Source organism: Bos indicus, chromosome 3, assembly GCF_029378745.1.
Source record: "Bos indicus isolate NIAB-ARS_2022 breed Sahiwal x Tharparkar chromosome 3, NIAB-ARS_B.indTharparkar_mat_pri_1.0, whole genome shotgun sequence".
NCBI classification, from domain to species: Eukaryota; Metazoa; Chordata; class Mammalia; order Artiodactyla; family Bovidae; genus Bos; species Bos indicus.
The window spans coordinates 23,108,884-23,123,140 of NC_091762.1; the positions used below are offsets into that span (position 1 = coordinate 23,108,884).

The 14,257-nt window shown below is 46.6% G+C and overlaps 1 long non-coding RNA gene and 2 other non-coding genes across 4 annotated transcripts; 1 reads left to right on the top strand and 2 right to left on the bottom strand.

The window, feature by feature from the left end:
* Positions 1–7,534: 7,534 nt before the first annotated feature.
* On the bottom strand, positions 7,535–9,534 carry LOC139182145 (uncharacterized). Of its 2 annotated transcripts, none has more exons than XR_011565710.1 (3): positions 9,136–9,534; positions 8,194–8,410; positions 7,535–7,734 (listed from the first exon to the last, which is right to left on the bottom strand). It is a non-coding gene; the product is annotated as an uncharacterized lncRNA (long non-coding RNA). The 2 variants fall into 2 exon arrangements; XR_011565709.1 differs by lacking the exon at positions 9,136–9,534 and adding an exon at positions 8,863–9,104.
* A 148-nt stretch (positions 9,535–9,682) lies between these two features.
* TRNAQ-CUG (transfer RNA glutamine (anticodon CUG)) lies at positions 9,683–9,754 on the top strand. Its single transcript has one exon. It is a non-coding gene; the product is annotated as a tRNA-Gln (tRNA).
* A 2,105-nt stretch (positions 9,755–11,859) lies between these two features.
* On the bottom strand, positions 11,860–11,933 carry TRNAN-GUU (transfer RNA asparagine (anticodon GUU)). The gene has a single exon. It is a non-coding gene; the product is annotated as a tRNA-Asn (tRNA).
* Between the last annotated feature and the right edge of the window lie 2,324 nt (positions 11,934–14,257).

A 14,257-nucleotide genomic window follows, 5' to 3' on the forward strand; every position in this document is an offset into this window, starting at 1 on the left:
AGGAGAACAAGGATTTAAAAACAGATCTGCCACAGGAAACAGATATATGATAAATTCATGGATAAAATTATGTGCAGTTAAGTATTGTTCCCTCTTTATTCTTTTAGAGGTTGTTTGGTAACAGAGACATACCTCCACACGAGAATGCTCTTCATAGTGTCCTTCATGTTATAAGAGCTTAAAAACAGTAACATGAAGGTGAGCCCCAAATTTTTACTGTGACTCTTTTATTTTTTTGCATACAACATTAGTGTATCTTTTTTCTGAAAAGTCAGAAAATCAGGTGAGTAGAAATAAGCATCTGAATTAGTTCCCTATTACTTCCTATTAACAGGTTACAAAAACAATAGTTTTAAACCACCAGGCTCCTCTGTCCATGAAATTCTCCAGGCAAGGATACTGGAGTGGATAGAGATTCCCTTCTCTTGGGGAACTTCCCGACCCAGGGATCAAACCCTGGTCTCCTGCATTGCAGATGGATCCCTTACCATCTGAGCTACCAGTGAAGCCCAATATATTCATTATCAGAGTTTTGCTGATCAGAAGTTTGGAAAGATGTGACTGGCTTCTCTGCTCACAAAAGTGATCAGCATGTCCTCCCCACCTGAATAGGGTGATATTAACCACGTTGTGCTTCTGACCATTTCTGATGATGTGCTGCCCTCATGGTCTCATGCTCCTCTGGGATCATATTTATTGACCTGAATTCTATAACTCCTGATTTCTTTCAGCCCACCTGAAAGAAAGTAGCTTAGGATAAAGTCTAGAACTGTGGAGCCCTTGAACTGATCTCTGCCATATCTTTCTCCAAGAGGAGAATAGAATAGCAGAGGTCTTCATAAAGATATGACCCACATAAGGGCTGAGATGCTCCAGTGATTGGAGAAGAGGAGAAAACTTAAAAGACAATGGAGGCACTAAAAGCCCAGACTGGGAAAGCAAGGTCCTCTTTGTGTCCCACCTCAGGTGGGTACTTTACTGGAAAAGAGGCATTTCCCCTGGCACAGCACCATGGACAACAAACTTGATCTAATACACTGACTTGTTCTTGTTTCTGCTAGGCTTTGGGGGTCTCCATTCTAGGGTGTTTGTTTAAAGGTAGGGCTTTTTCCTTGCATGAGAATCTTCTTGGAATTTTTATGAAATGCAGTTTCTTGGGCCTTCTCTCCAGATGTTTTTAACAAGCAGCACAATGACCGTAATGTAGGCATTCTTTAGCTGTGCAGCTAGTGCCCAGGGAATGGAACCCTATCTGCTGCATAGTATCTATCACACTTACTCATCCAAGTTTAATGCTGCCGTATCTGTTTTACATGATACATTCTTCTCTATTATACATAAGATCCATATGCTCAAAGAAGGTAATGAGATCACCATGTAAAGCAACTTGGTACACAGTGGAATGGGTATTTGCATCTTTGACGGCTGTTCCTAGGGCTGTGCTTTCATTGCGTTAGCACAGACCTAGGGTAGGATTTGATGGAAACACGGTAGGGAGTAGAGGACATCGGCAAGAGTTAGTGATTCCTGGTAACTAGTATTGATCTATTCGACAAGTATTTACTGAATGTTGTATCTGTCAGGCTCTTGAAGAGCCACTGGGTGAACGAGGCACACAGAGCACCTGCTCTCAGGAAGATGACCTCTAGCACAAGAGCCAGAAGTCTTACAGAGAATCACATATATTTTTTAATGATGACTGTGATGTATTTAATACATCTATGTTCCTTGCTCCCATTTTGTCAGCAGGGATTGAAAACTGAGTGTATATAAATAATCATACTCTGGAACTCTGATAAAAGAATTGTCACAGAAAAGGTATTCTAGATATTTTTAATAGTAGAAATACTGGTGTTGGATGTAATGTCCTCTGAAATTCAGCTGTAGTTGAAACTCAGCTGGACAGTGTATTTCATGCTTTGAACAGAGCAGCTTGTGTCGAAAACATGTGTGGTAGCTCCACAGTCAGTAAGTGACTCCTGAATTTTTAAAAATTTCCTATGCTCTTTGGGAGTCAGTTTCCTCATCAGTAAGGAATTGTTGTTATTCAAATTCTCCAAAGTCCCTTCCTGTTGAGATTTCTCTGAATGCATGAGAGACTGAGATGCATATTAAGTATGACCTGAGAACTACAGCCAAGACCAGGTCTTGTATCTTCTCTGTGTGTCTCCTGTAGGAGCCTAAGTTGAGCCCAAACACTGAAAACACATAAATGAGAGGGGAGATGGAAGAAAGGAAAGCAACAGGTTGGAAGAATGAGAATAACACAAAGAAGGGTATGGAAATGGTGGAGCAGTTGGATGCCAGGAGAGATGAAAAGAAGTACAAGTTGAGTTGAGAAAAATCAAGGGAAAGTGAACAATGTACACAGCATTATCCAAGTCCTCAAGGAGAATCCTGAGCTGAGCAGGGAGGACCGGGAGAGTAACTTCCTCCACAGTGAACTTGTGCACCTAGCGAGGAGATCCACAGATGGATCAGGATTCACTTACACTACTAGGAAGCACCGATTGCAAGAGAAGGAGGCATAGACCTTGAGGCTCTGTCCTGAACCCTGCTGCTTACACCTGGAACTGCCCCCACACTGGATGCCCAGGTAAGTGTGAGCTTAAATGGATAAAGAATATTTGGAAAAGGGCTGGAGATGCCCATTCTTTTCTTAACCAGTTCTTCCCTGAGGTATGGAGGGGCCAGGATAAGGAGACCCTTCCATCTGAAGCATGCTGCTGCTGCTGCTAAGTCACTTCAGTCGTGTCCGACTCTGTGTGACCCCATAGACGGCAGCCTACCAGGCTCCCCCATCCCTGGGATTCTCCAGGCAAGAACATGGAGTGGGTTGCCATTTCCTTCTCCAGTGCATGAAAGTGAAAAGTGAAAGTGAAGTCGCTTAGTCGTGTCCGACTCTTCGAAACCCCTTGGACTGTAGCCCACCAGGCTCCTCCGCCCATGGGATTTTCCAGGTAAGAGTACTGGAGTGGGGTGCCATTGCCTTCTCCGCATCTGAAGCATAGATACTAATAATATTCTGCATGCATACTTTGAAAGGTTTTACACACAATATTTCTTAAATATTTATAAGAACCTATTTTTCCTTACGCTTTGTTAACAACTTGGAGTTCAGATTATCAATAAGGTTTATCTGAAGATATCAAAGTAGTGGGAAGAAGAATACAAGTGGAGCATTTCCACGTAATGTGGGGCTCTTCTCAATTATGGTGTTGAGGCAGCCCACAGGGTAGGAGGGTAAGCTAAGGACATCTCTTCCTAATGGCCTACTTATGACCTTCCTAATGAACCACTGAGAGGAATCACTGAGGAGAGCAGGGTCTTCATCAGAGTCATCAAAGTTCAGTGTCAAAAGGGAGCAGATGATGTAGGGTAGGCACCTCTTTAAGGAAGAAAATTTGCTGCATCCTGGGAGAAAACAGAGCATCTCTGATAGGATATTTGGATAAGTACGTAGCTGAAATGACTAAAGATTCTAAAGACCTATATACAGAAATACAACCACTTTTATTCAGTTAGTGAACAACCACCACTGAGACCCCCTCAGCGCTTGATTAAGTGCCTGGAGTCATGAATACAGAGATGATTAATAGTATTTCAACTTTCCTGGAGCTCTCAGTCCAGTAACCAAGAAGTCATGAGAAGTGTAATGGTGGTGGATTCACTGGGGGAAGTGGTCAGGGCTGCCTAGGGATGACGTCAGTGTTTGTCCAGTTCACCCTTCTTTCTTTTCCAACAACTGGTGACCTACCGTGGCTCAACAACCCTGGTTCTCACCCAGGTTTCAGCCTCAGGATAACTAACACCTGGGATCCATGTTGGTTCAAAGTAGTCAGTCTTGCCAAGGTCTCCAGAGAAAATGCTGACATCTGTCTCTACTGTCTGTGTCTTGGTCAGCAAGAGAAATTAAGAGGCAACTTTAATAAGTCTTATAGATTTATCATTGTCATAACAATCAGGAACAATTTGTCTTCTCTCTGAAAAGGTAATGCCTTTTGGACTTAAAATTCTCACCCCGTTTCAAAGACAATGTAAATATCAGTCATAGTCCTAGAATTGTAGGACTTGGTATTTTATCCTTAAATTTTAGATCAAATAAGTAAAGTTAAAAAAGAGTAAAGCAACTTCACGTTTTTCAGTAAGAATGTATGGAGGTCTGGCACTTTGGTTGATATGTCTTTAGTGTTGTTAGAAACAGAATAGCCTAATGCTCCTTGATTCCCTCCTCTATCCCATCATGTTCTATAAAATATAATATCTCTGCTCATCTAGACAATATGAATCCTAAATTAGCTGAGTTCCATGAAGGCATTTATGGAACCCTGTGGGTAAAGCGTTCTGCAGTTTCCATGGCGGGATACAGAATGAGGATACACATTCCTTACTGAAGGCAGTTCAAGGAGGACTGTTCCCAGTTCAGCCTGGATATCTGTCTGTAGATAGAAAGGGAAGATAAGGATGGGGAACAATAACTCAGCTCAGTGTCCTCAACTCAACGAGGCCCACTGGGCTTCTTTTCAGTTGCCTCTCCCCAGCCACGCTTAGAAACTCTCCAAGTGGTGAACTGGAGCAACTGCAGGGCTTATCTGCTTGTTTTTCATTTCTCAGGTCTCACTCCCTGACCTTTACTGCCTGATGCCCAGTCTCTTGAAAATCTTTGTCTCATCTATTTTGTTCAGTTTGTTGCTGTTTTTTTGTTTTGCTGTTTCAGGTGGGAGAGTCAATCCAGTTTCTGTTAGTTTGTGTTTGTGTGGCATCCCTTTTATAAAATCAGTTGGAAAATATCTATCAAGATCCTGAAAAGACACTTTTACAAAATAAAGAACACAGTCACAAACATGGTGAAACTGTGAACTAAGGACCCTTAGTTCCTTAAGGAACTGTGAACCCTTAACACTTGACCAATAGGGTGTTAATATACAAATATATAAGCAGTTCATACAACTCAACATCAAAAACCCCCAAGCAACCCAATTTAAAAATGGGCAAAAGAACTGAACAGACATTTTCCCAAAGAGAACATGCAGATGGCCAATGGAAAGGAAGCTCAACATCATCTATCATCAGGGAAATGCTAATCAAAACCACAATGAGATATCACCTCATGCTACAGAATGGTTATCATCAAAAAGAACACAAATTACAAATGCTGGTGAGGATGTGGAGAAAAGGGAACCATGGTCACTGTTAGTGGGAACTACCATGCTGCTGCTGCTGCTGCTGCTGCTGCTGCTGCTGCGTCGCTTGAGTCATGTCCGACTCTGTGCGACCTGAGACAGCAGCCCACCAGGCTCCCCCGTCCTTGGGATTCTTAGGCAAGAACACTGGAGTGGGTTGCCATTTCCTTCTCCAATGCATGAAAGTGAAAAGTGAAAGTGAAGTCGCTCAGTCGTGTCCGACTCTTAGCGACCCCATGGCTCCTCAGTCCATGGGATTTTCCAGGCAAGAGTACTGGAGTGGAGTGCCATTGCCTTCTCCAGGGAACTACCATATAACTCAACAATCCCACTGCTGGGTATGTATTTGGAAAAAAAGTCAAAAAACCAAACAGAAACACTAATTTTAAAAGATACATGCAACCCAATGTTCATAGCAACATTATTTACAATTGTCAAGATATGGAGGCAATCTATGTCCATCAACAGAGGAATGGATAAAGAAGATGAGGTATATATAATAAATGGAATAGTTCTCAGCCATAAAAACAATGAAGTTTTGATGTTTCCAACAACATGGATGGACTTGGAGAGTATTATGCTAAGTGAAGTGAGTCAGACATCACTTATATGTGGAATCTACAAAAATATAACAAACTAGTGAATGAAACTAAAAAGAAACAGACTCACAGATATGGAGGACAAACTAGTGCTTCCCAGTGAGGAGAGGGAAGGGGGAGGGGCAAAATAGGGGTAGAGATTAAGAGGTACAAACTACTATGTATAAAATAAGCAACAAGGATATATAAAACAACACTGAAATTATACTCAATATTTTATAATAAGTGGAATATACCCTTTAAATTCTGAATCACTATATTGTACATGTGTATGCTATGCTATGCTAAGTCACTTCAGTCATGTCTGACTCTGTGCGACCCCATAGACGGCAGCCCACCAGGCTCCCCCGTCCCTGGGATTCTCCAGGCAAGAACACTGGAGTGGGTTGCCATTGCCGTCTCCAATGCATGAAAGTGAAAAGTGAAAGTGAGGTCGCTCTTCGAGACCCCATGGACTGCAGCCTACCAGGCTCCTCCGTCCATGGGATTTTCCAGGCAAGAGTACTGGAGTGGGGTGCCACTGCCTTCTCCATACATGTGTAAATTATGTAATAATTTACATCAACTATACTTAAAAAAATACTTTTATTTTAAATGCACCGTACCAGTCCTAAGGACAATGTTTGCTTAACTATATGTTGGGGAATGCAGTCCTCACAGCCCCTTGCCCAAAGGCTGAGGGGATGTTCCTCTGAGGTTTGTTGTGAAAACTATTCCTTTGTGAGTCAACATGCCTCTTTATTTTTTAAAATTAATTTTTATTGGTGTATAGTTGCTTTAATGTGGTTTCTGCTGTATAGGAAAGTCAAATAGTTATACATATATCTCCTCTTTCGTGGACTTCCTTCCTATTTAGGTCACCATAGAGCACTGAGTAGAGTTCTCTGTGCTACATAGTAGGTTCTCTTAGTTATCATTAGTTATGAATTCTCATTAATTATCAGTTATTTTATACATAGTAGTTATATAGGACATGCCTCTTTAAAAGCATGTCACCCTTGATTATTTCTAATCTCCAAAAGGTCCTTCAAAGGAAAGGGTGAACATGACTACAAAGTGGCCCGATGGAAAGTTCCAGCTTTGAAGCTTTTGTGGAGAGTCTCTCAGGAAACACTGCCCCCAGGCTGACTTATGTTCCCTGGAGAGCCAGAGAGAGAAGCCAGACATTTCAAATCCTTAGGTTACAAACCAGGCTCTGAAGGAGGAATAGAGATTCCCAAACCCTCTCTCAGGAACCTCATCTGTTGCTCCAAAAGAGATCCCAGAAATTCCTCCTCTTGGTGGTCTAAAATGATCCTGTGACTTAGTTACTAAGCAGGGGACACAGCACTAGATACCACCATTTGTTGGTTGGGAGTATGGCCATGCCAGTTATAGAGAGAAAAGAAAGTAGGGAAAGTCAGGTGAGATGTTAGAAATATCTGTCCTCCCCAGGATGGAAGAGGCACAGGTCATACAGGTCTCCCTGAGTTCAAAATCTCTGGTGTTTCTGCAGTAAAGGAATAATGTGATCCACTCCCTTTCCAGGGGAAAATGGGAAATGCAACTGCTCTGAAATAAAGTATTCTGGTTGGCTGATTAGGGCCTTAATCCTCATGAACTATGATGGCTGTCAATTCACAGTCTGGCACTGGAAAGGAATACAGCATTTTTATTTCCCAAAGCAACGTAGAAGGGGAGCAGGAACGTTTGTCTTCCAGGAAAATTAATCTAGGAAATGCCCCCAAAAGTACACACAGACTACTGTATATATATATTTAAATGGTCTGTTATTAACCATTAGGGCTTCCCAGGTGGCTTAGTCGATAAAGAATCTGCCTGCAATCCAGGAGACCCAGGTTCAATCCCTGGTTCCGGAAAATCACCTGGAGAAAGAAAAGGCAATGCACTCCAGTATTCTTGGCTGGGAAATCCCACAGACAGAGGAGGCTGATGGGCTATAGTCCATGGGCCTGCAAGAGACGGACACAACTTAGCAAAACTAAACTACCACAATTAACCATTAACTGTCAGGGGAGAGTACAAACTCAGTCCCCCATTACCACAAATTGTGCGTTGGAGTTTCCCAAATTTGGGGAAATCAAAGCGTTCGGCACATCTGGAGCGCAATAGATAAAACTTCACTTTTTGGAAAACCACTTTCCTGATCATGAGATCTTTGACCACCTCCCGCCCCCCTATCCACCCGCCTCCCCTCCCCGCCATGACACTAATGCAAGAAATTGGGTTAGGAACAACAGAGTATGTGTGAAAACTCTCTACTATGTGCTCAATTTACCTGTAAACCTAAAGCTGTCCTGAAAAGTAATGTCATTAATTTTTTAAAAATGTAAGGATGCAACACCTCAAATCAAAGTGTTGATGGCATCCTGTAAGGGCATACTTAATACTAGCTGTTGATGTGCACCAACCTGGAGACTGACCGTGGTAAGTCCCATGCCTGTGCCTTCAGCCTCTGCAGCCTGGTAGTTCTCTGGAATCGGTGTGGAATCATGCAGGTCAGGGTAGTTGCAGGGCTGCAGATAGTGCAGAGACCAGTTGCACCTGATGAGGGCGGGGAGAAACCATCCTGGGGCCAAATAGTGAAGATCCAGGAACTACTGAGTTTCAGCAGCTGCCCGCCTGTGTCTACAGAGCAAAGGACAGTGAGAACGGGAACTGAGAGCTACCTCTTGAGGTTGCTGCCTGGAGCATACAGGCAGCAGGGGAGGCTTTGGTCAGTTTTGAGACTTGGAAGCAGGAAAATGAGTTGAAGTAAGACTAGAACGTTCCATGGTGGCTTCAACCACCAGTTTTCCCAATTAACAGTCATGCTCGTGTACGGTACTCACAGAGCAGGATTATAAAATCTTATGCTGTTAACATGGGGTGAGAACGAGCTCCCCAAGCCCTCCCTCCTGTGCTGAAAACACAAACAACACAGCGCTGAGTCTTAACAAGCGGATGTCTGGGCGCTGACACCAGCGAGCAGCCCTCGACGTCCCAAAGCCGGGCGCACGGCCCTGGCTGCCTGCTTCTCGCCCAGGTGACAGGCGACGACACAGCCTCTCTGGCTGGAGTCAGCTACGTGCCCCTCTTACTCGTGCATCCCCCTCTGCAGAATGGGAGGATGTGAAAGGCTTTCAAGCGTGGCCGCTGTTCAAAACTTCAAAACTGGCCGCTGAAGCATATAAACGTCGGGAGAATGGAAACGTCTAGAGGGCAGCCCGTGGGCGCTGAGCTCCCCTTTCGAAACCGAGAGGGTGCCGCCGTCTTGGGGACGCGGGTGGGCGGGGATGGGGTGAACCCTGAAAGCTGAGGAGAAGGAAGGTTAGGAAGGAAACAGCCCAGAAGAAACACTGTCAGCTGCTCACATCCGACCACACCCCACTGGGCGCCAGCGGCGTGGGTGCTCGCGGTGAGATGTGCGGGGCCGCTGTCGCTTTGGCTTCGATCGGGTTCCCAACACAGAGAGGACGTTCTGTCCCCGAACGAAGCTGGCAGTGCCCCCCGATTTTACTACCCTTGGACCTGGGGTCCCAGGAAGCGGACATCCCACGAAGTCCGAAGGGCTCTTCTGGGGATGTTTAGCGCTCCTAGGGCAGCGGGAAGAGGACAACTGCAAAAAGAAAAGGAACTTTTTTTCTGGCGAGAATTTTACTTCTGGATAGAAAACTCTAGAAATGCCGGCAGAGGAGGCCCAAAAAGCCCTTCCCTGTTGTTCCCCTCGAATAGGTTTCGTCTCATTCCACGGAGTCCAAACCTGAAGAGACGGCTGCAGGCCGGCGAGGCAGGCGCCCCCTGGCGTTGTGGAGGAAGCTGCTCGGGGCGGGGTGATGAGAGCGCCGGGCGGGAGGCGGGTCCTGGGCCGGCGCGGCTGCGCCAGCCCTGGCTCAGCGGCGGGAATACAGGGCCGCTGGCGGTTCCATGGTGTAATGGTGAGCACTCTGGACTCTGAATCCAGCGATCCGAGTTCGAATCTCGGTGGGACCTTTCTCTTTAGGCTGAGCTAAGTGTCTTTTACGCGCTTAGCCCGAACTCAGTCTCCTAGTGAAAGCGAACTCGCGCCTCAGATGCGCGCTGAGTGAGTGGACCTACTCTCCCGCCCCAGCGTCCCCCTCCCTCCTGCTCTCGGGACCAGAACTTCTGGGTCCAGCGAAAGAGGCCACGTGTCCCCCGTGCTCTGCAGCCTCCCCCTCAGCAGCCGAGGTCCCGGAAACCTATTATTCGAGCTGTGTAGGTCCGTGATCCTCGGAGAGGTGGCGGGCAGGTGGGGGTTGAGCCCGGGGCGTTCCCGATGGACCTAAACGCTCTGCTCATCGCTGGCCATCGGAGGCCCGGCCCCGCCAAGAGGCGCAACGACCGAGCCATTGCCACCTCCACCCCATCGGGTCACCTTGGGTCTCCGGGGTGAAAGGCAGAAGCTGAGCCCACTAAGGGGGCTTCTCACCGCACGTCTTGTCCCTGTGAATAAATGGTCGCGGGGGCTATGTCTTTGATCAGCCAGGTTGACAGCTTTCCGGTGAGAAGAACTGTATTTTAATCCATGTGCCCAATTCTATTTCGCGTTTTAATTGATCCTATAAAACTCTGATGCTGGGAAGGATTGGGGGCAAGAGGAGAAGGGGACGACAGAGGATGAGATGGCTGGATGGCATCACTGACTCGATGGACGTGAGTCTGAGTGAACTCCGGGAGTTGGTGATGGACAGGGAGGCCTGGCGTGCTGCGATTCACGGGGTCGCAAGGAGTCGGACACGACTGAGCGACTGATCTGATCTGATCTGATTTCAATTTATTTCGATTTATTCGATTTTTTTTTCAGAATTTCTCTCCCCTAAGTCTCCGCTGGACACGAAAAGCCGCTGCCAGGCTAAGATTTGAACTGACTCCAGGAAATCTAGTCCTTTCCTCCCAAGTTCAGGCAGAAAGAAGAGCCAGGGCCGCGGATCCAGCGTCTCTGGAGACCAAGGGTCCCTTATCCAACTTCATCCTGGCCTTTATAGTCAAGGCTAGATTATAGTGAATATACCTTATTTAGTTAGATTTAAGTTGGAAGCTACATCCAATTATAGTTATAAAATTAAAATAAAGCAACAACTTATGTATACCTCAGGACAACAAACCCCAAAATTGCTTTCCCCAGTATCGTTGTTGAGGACGACAGAGGATGAGATGGTTGGATGGCATCACCGACTCGGTGGACATGAGTTTGAGCAAGCTCCGGGAGTTGGTGATGGACAGGGAAGCCTGGGGAGCTGCAGTCCATGGGGTCGCAAAGAGATACAACTGAGTGACTGACCTACAGGACTGAGCGGTATTCAGCGAATGAATACCGTTGATAGCGGTATTTTTGCTATTATGTATTGTTTTGTCTATGCAATGTGAAAAAAAGTGAAGGACTTTCTGGAATATCCTATTTCTATTACTCCCAGTAGTACCCTTAAAAACAAAAATACTTGGTGTTAGAGAAAGAGATTCACTTAAAAGATAGATATTCAATAAAAACCCTGTAGTTCCGAATTGGAATTGGGTGTTTGTGAATCTTTGTGAATTCATAAATACATACAAATACATTCAATACATACAAACACATTCCTTGGGGCTAGAGGAAAGAGCGGGAATTGTCTGCAGCGGGGCTGGAGGGAATGGAAGATGACAGTAGTGTTCTGAAACTGGATTATGGTACCTGCGATGGGGCAAGAAAAGAAAGAGAAGGAAGGAAGAAAGTGATAGTTCCACAAGAAAGGGTGGAGGCATCGTGAGACCTAGCATTGCTGTGCCCCTGCAGGTGGTGACATAGCGCCTAATCTGCGAAGTCATAGCTTGAGTAAGGTGTTCCCCCTCCCCCCACCCCCCAACCCCTGGTGCGTGTGTCTTCATCCACTGGCAACTGTCCTGGCAGGTTCAAGGCAGATGGCCTTAGTGAGGGCAGGCCTCAGGGTGGTGCAGAGAGATCAACGGCACCAGGTAAAAACCAGGAGGAAGGAGCACAAGAGGAAATCTACAGCCTGGGGATTGCAGGTGCTGGGGGACGAAGTCAAAGAGCAGATGCATAAAACTAACGGCTGAGACATCGCTAGATTCAAAGCCGAGTTCGTCCCTGGGTGGGCTTGAACCACCAACCTTTCGGTTAACAGCCGAACGCGCTAACCGATTGCGCCACAGAGACCAACTGCTACAAGGACCTCCTGTAACATCCTGCAATGAGAATGGATTTCCCCGGTCCCTTCCAACCGCCGCGAAAAAAAGATTCAAACGTCTCTATTTTGGCCCAACCTCGCCGGCACCAGAGACACTGAGTCTGGGCGCCGAGCATGCCAGGCGGCGGACCCGAAACCCGAGTGAGCTGGGGCTCGGACGAAACAACGCGGAGCCCACAGCCGTCCTCGCCTCCTCCTGGCCGCCTCCAAAGCTGCCCGCTACCCGATACAACTGGAGCTTCTCTCGGGCTCAAGTCCTCCACTTCCCACTCGTGATCGGCCTCACCGGTCGCACTCACGGCACTTGCCCCAGGGCCCTGGAGGTCGCAAGGGGCAAGAACAGCAACTGGCTGTGTCCCCACTGCACTGCCCCTTCTCGGCGCCTCCAGAGAATAAACCACGGGGCACGACCTGGAATTGGCTCACCATGCCCGGAACGGGGCCTGGCACCCAGCAGTCGCCCAAGAAATGCTGGGCGGTGGATGCATTCCGTCTCAGCGGCTGGGAGCGGTCGGTAGACCGAGAATTCTTATGACTCCTGCAAATTTTCAGTACTAGAGAAACCTAGATTTTTCAGGTCAGTCGTTTTCAAAACCTTCTTTCTAGCACGTGATTTTAGGAACAGATTAAAGTTCTAGAAAGTCCAAGATGGCACCACCTGGACCGGCTCTGAGCTCCCCACCCAAGACGGTTCCGCGCCTCGTTGCTTGGGTCTGAATTCGTATCCTAACAAAGAACGGGCTTCTCTTGCCTGATCACCGCCAGCAACATCGTGTGGGTCCACCTTTTGGACTTGGTGGCTTGTCCCTTACTGCCCACCTAACAGGTGGGATGGCGAGGCGGACATCGCGCCAGAGAACTCAAGCTCTGAAGCAGCCCAGACCCCGCCCGAAGCCCCAAGACCTGGTCAGCTTACCCTTCAGCTTCGGCCTCGCTAGGGCTGCAGGTGCCCCCCGGAGGAGGATGCCTGCTGCTGCTGCTAAGTCGCTTCAGTCGTGTCCGACTCTGTGAGACCACATAGACGGCAGCCCATCAGGCTCCCCCGTCCCTGGGATTCTTCAGGCAAGAACACTGGAGTGGGTTGCCATTTCCTTCTCCAATGCATGAGAGTGAAAAGTGAAAGTGAAGTCGCTCAGTCGTGTCCGACTCTTCGCGACCCCAGGGACTGCAGCCTACCAGGCTCCTCCGCCCTTGGGATATTTCCAGGCAAGAATACTGGAGTGGGGTGCCATTGCCTTCGCCTGCCGCACCGTAAATAACCTCCGCTGTCTAATGGGGGCATTTGGCTGAGCTGATAGGAATCCGCCCTTTTCTGGCCTCAAGGGTCCTGGAGGGGTCGCCCTAATCCTGCCGATTGAATTTGCTTGCAAAGAGAGAGGCTCCCCGCCTATCTCCATTTCTCTGGCCTAGGCTGTGCATACTGGTCCAAGACTCAGGGGTTACTGGTAACCCAAAACAGGTAACCTCCTGTCTGTCTTTCTCTTTGCAGATAGGTGCTCCTGTACATATAAAATTCCCCAATAACCCTGCACACAAGGAAACTACCACAGTCAACAACTGAATTCTGCATAATGGGTACACTACAGGCAAAAATCAGCTGTGTTTCTATGCAATAGGAGTGAACAATCTGGAAAGGAAATTAAGAAAACAATTCCACTTATAATATCACTTAATTATTTATTAAGGGAAGTGAAAGACTTGAACGCTGAAAACTGCGAAACATAGCTGCAAGAAATTAAAGAACCCCTAAGGAAATGGAAAGACAGCCTCCATGGATTGGAAGATTCAGTGTAGTTGAGATGCCAGTACTACTCGAAGTGATCTGCAGAGTCAGTGCAATTCCAATCAAAAATAATCCTCAAATGGGACCTAATTAAACTTAAAAGCTTCTGCACATCAAAGGAAACTATTAGCAAGGTGAAAAGACAGCCTTCAGAATGGGAGAAAATAATAGCAAATGAAGCAACCGACAAACAACTAATCTCAAAAATATACAAGCAACTCCTACAGCTCAACTCCAGAAAAATAAATGACCCAATCAAAAAATGGGCCAAAGATCTAAATAGACATTTCTCCAAAGAAGACATACAGATGGCTAACAAACACATGAAAAGATGCTCAGCATCACTCATTATCAGAGAAATGCAAATCAAAACCACTATGAGATACCATTTCACACCAGTCAGAATGGCTGCGATCCAAAAGTCTACAAATAATAAATGCTGGAGAGGGTGTGGAGAAAAGGGAACCCTCTTACACTGTTAGTGGGAATGCAAACTAGTACAGCCACTAT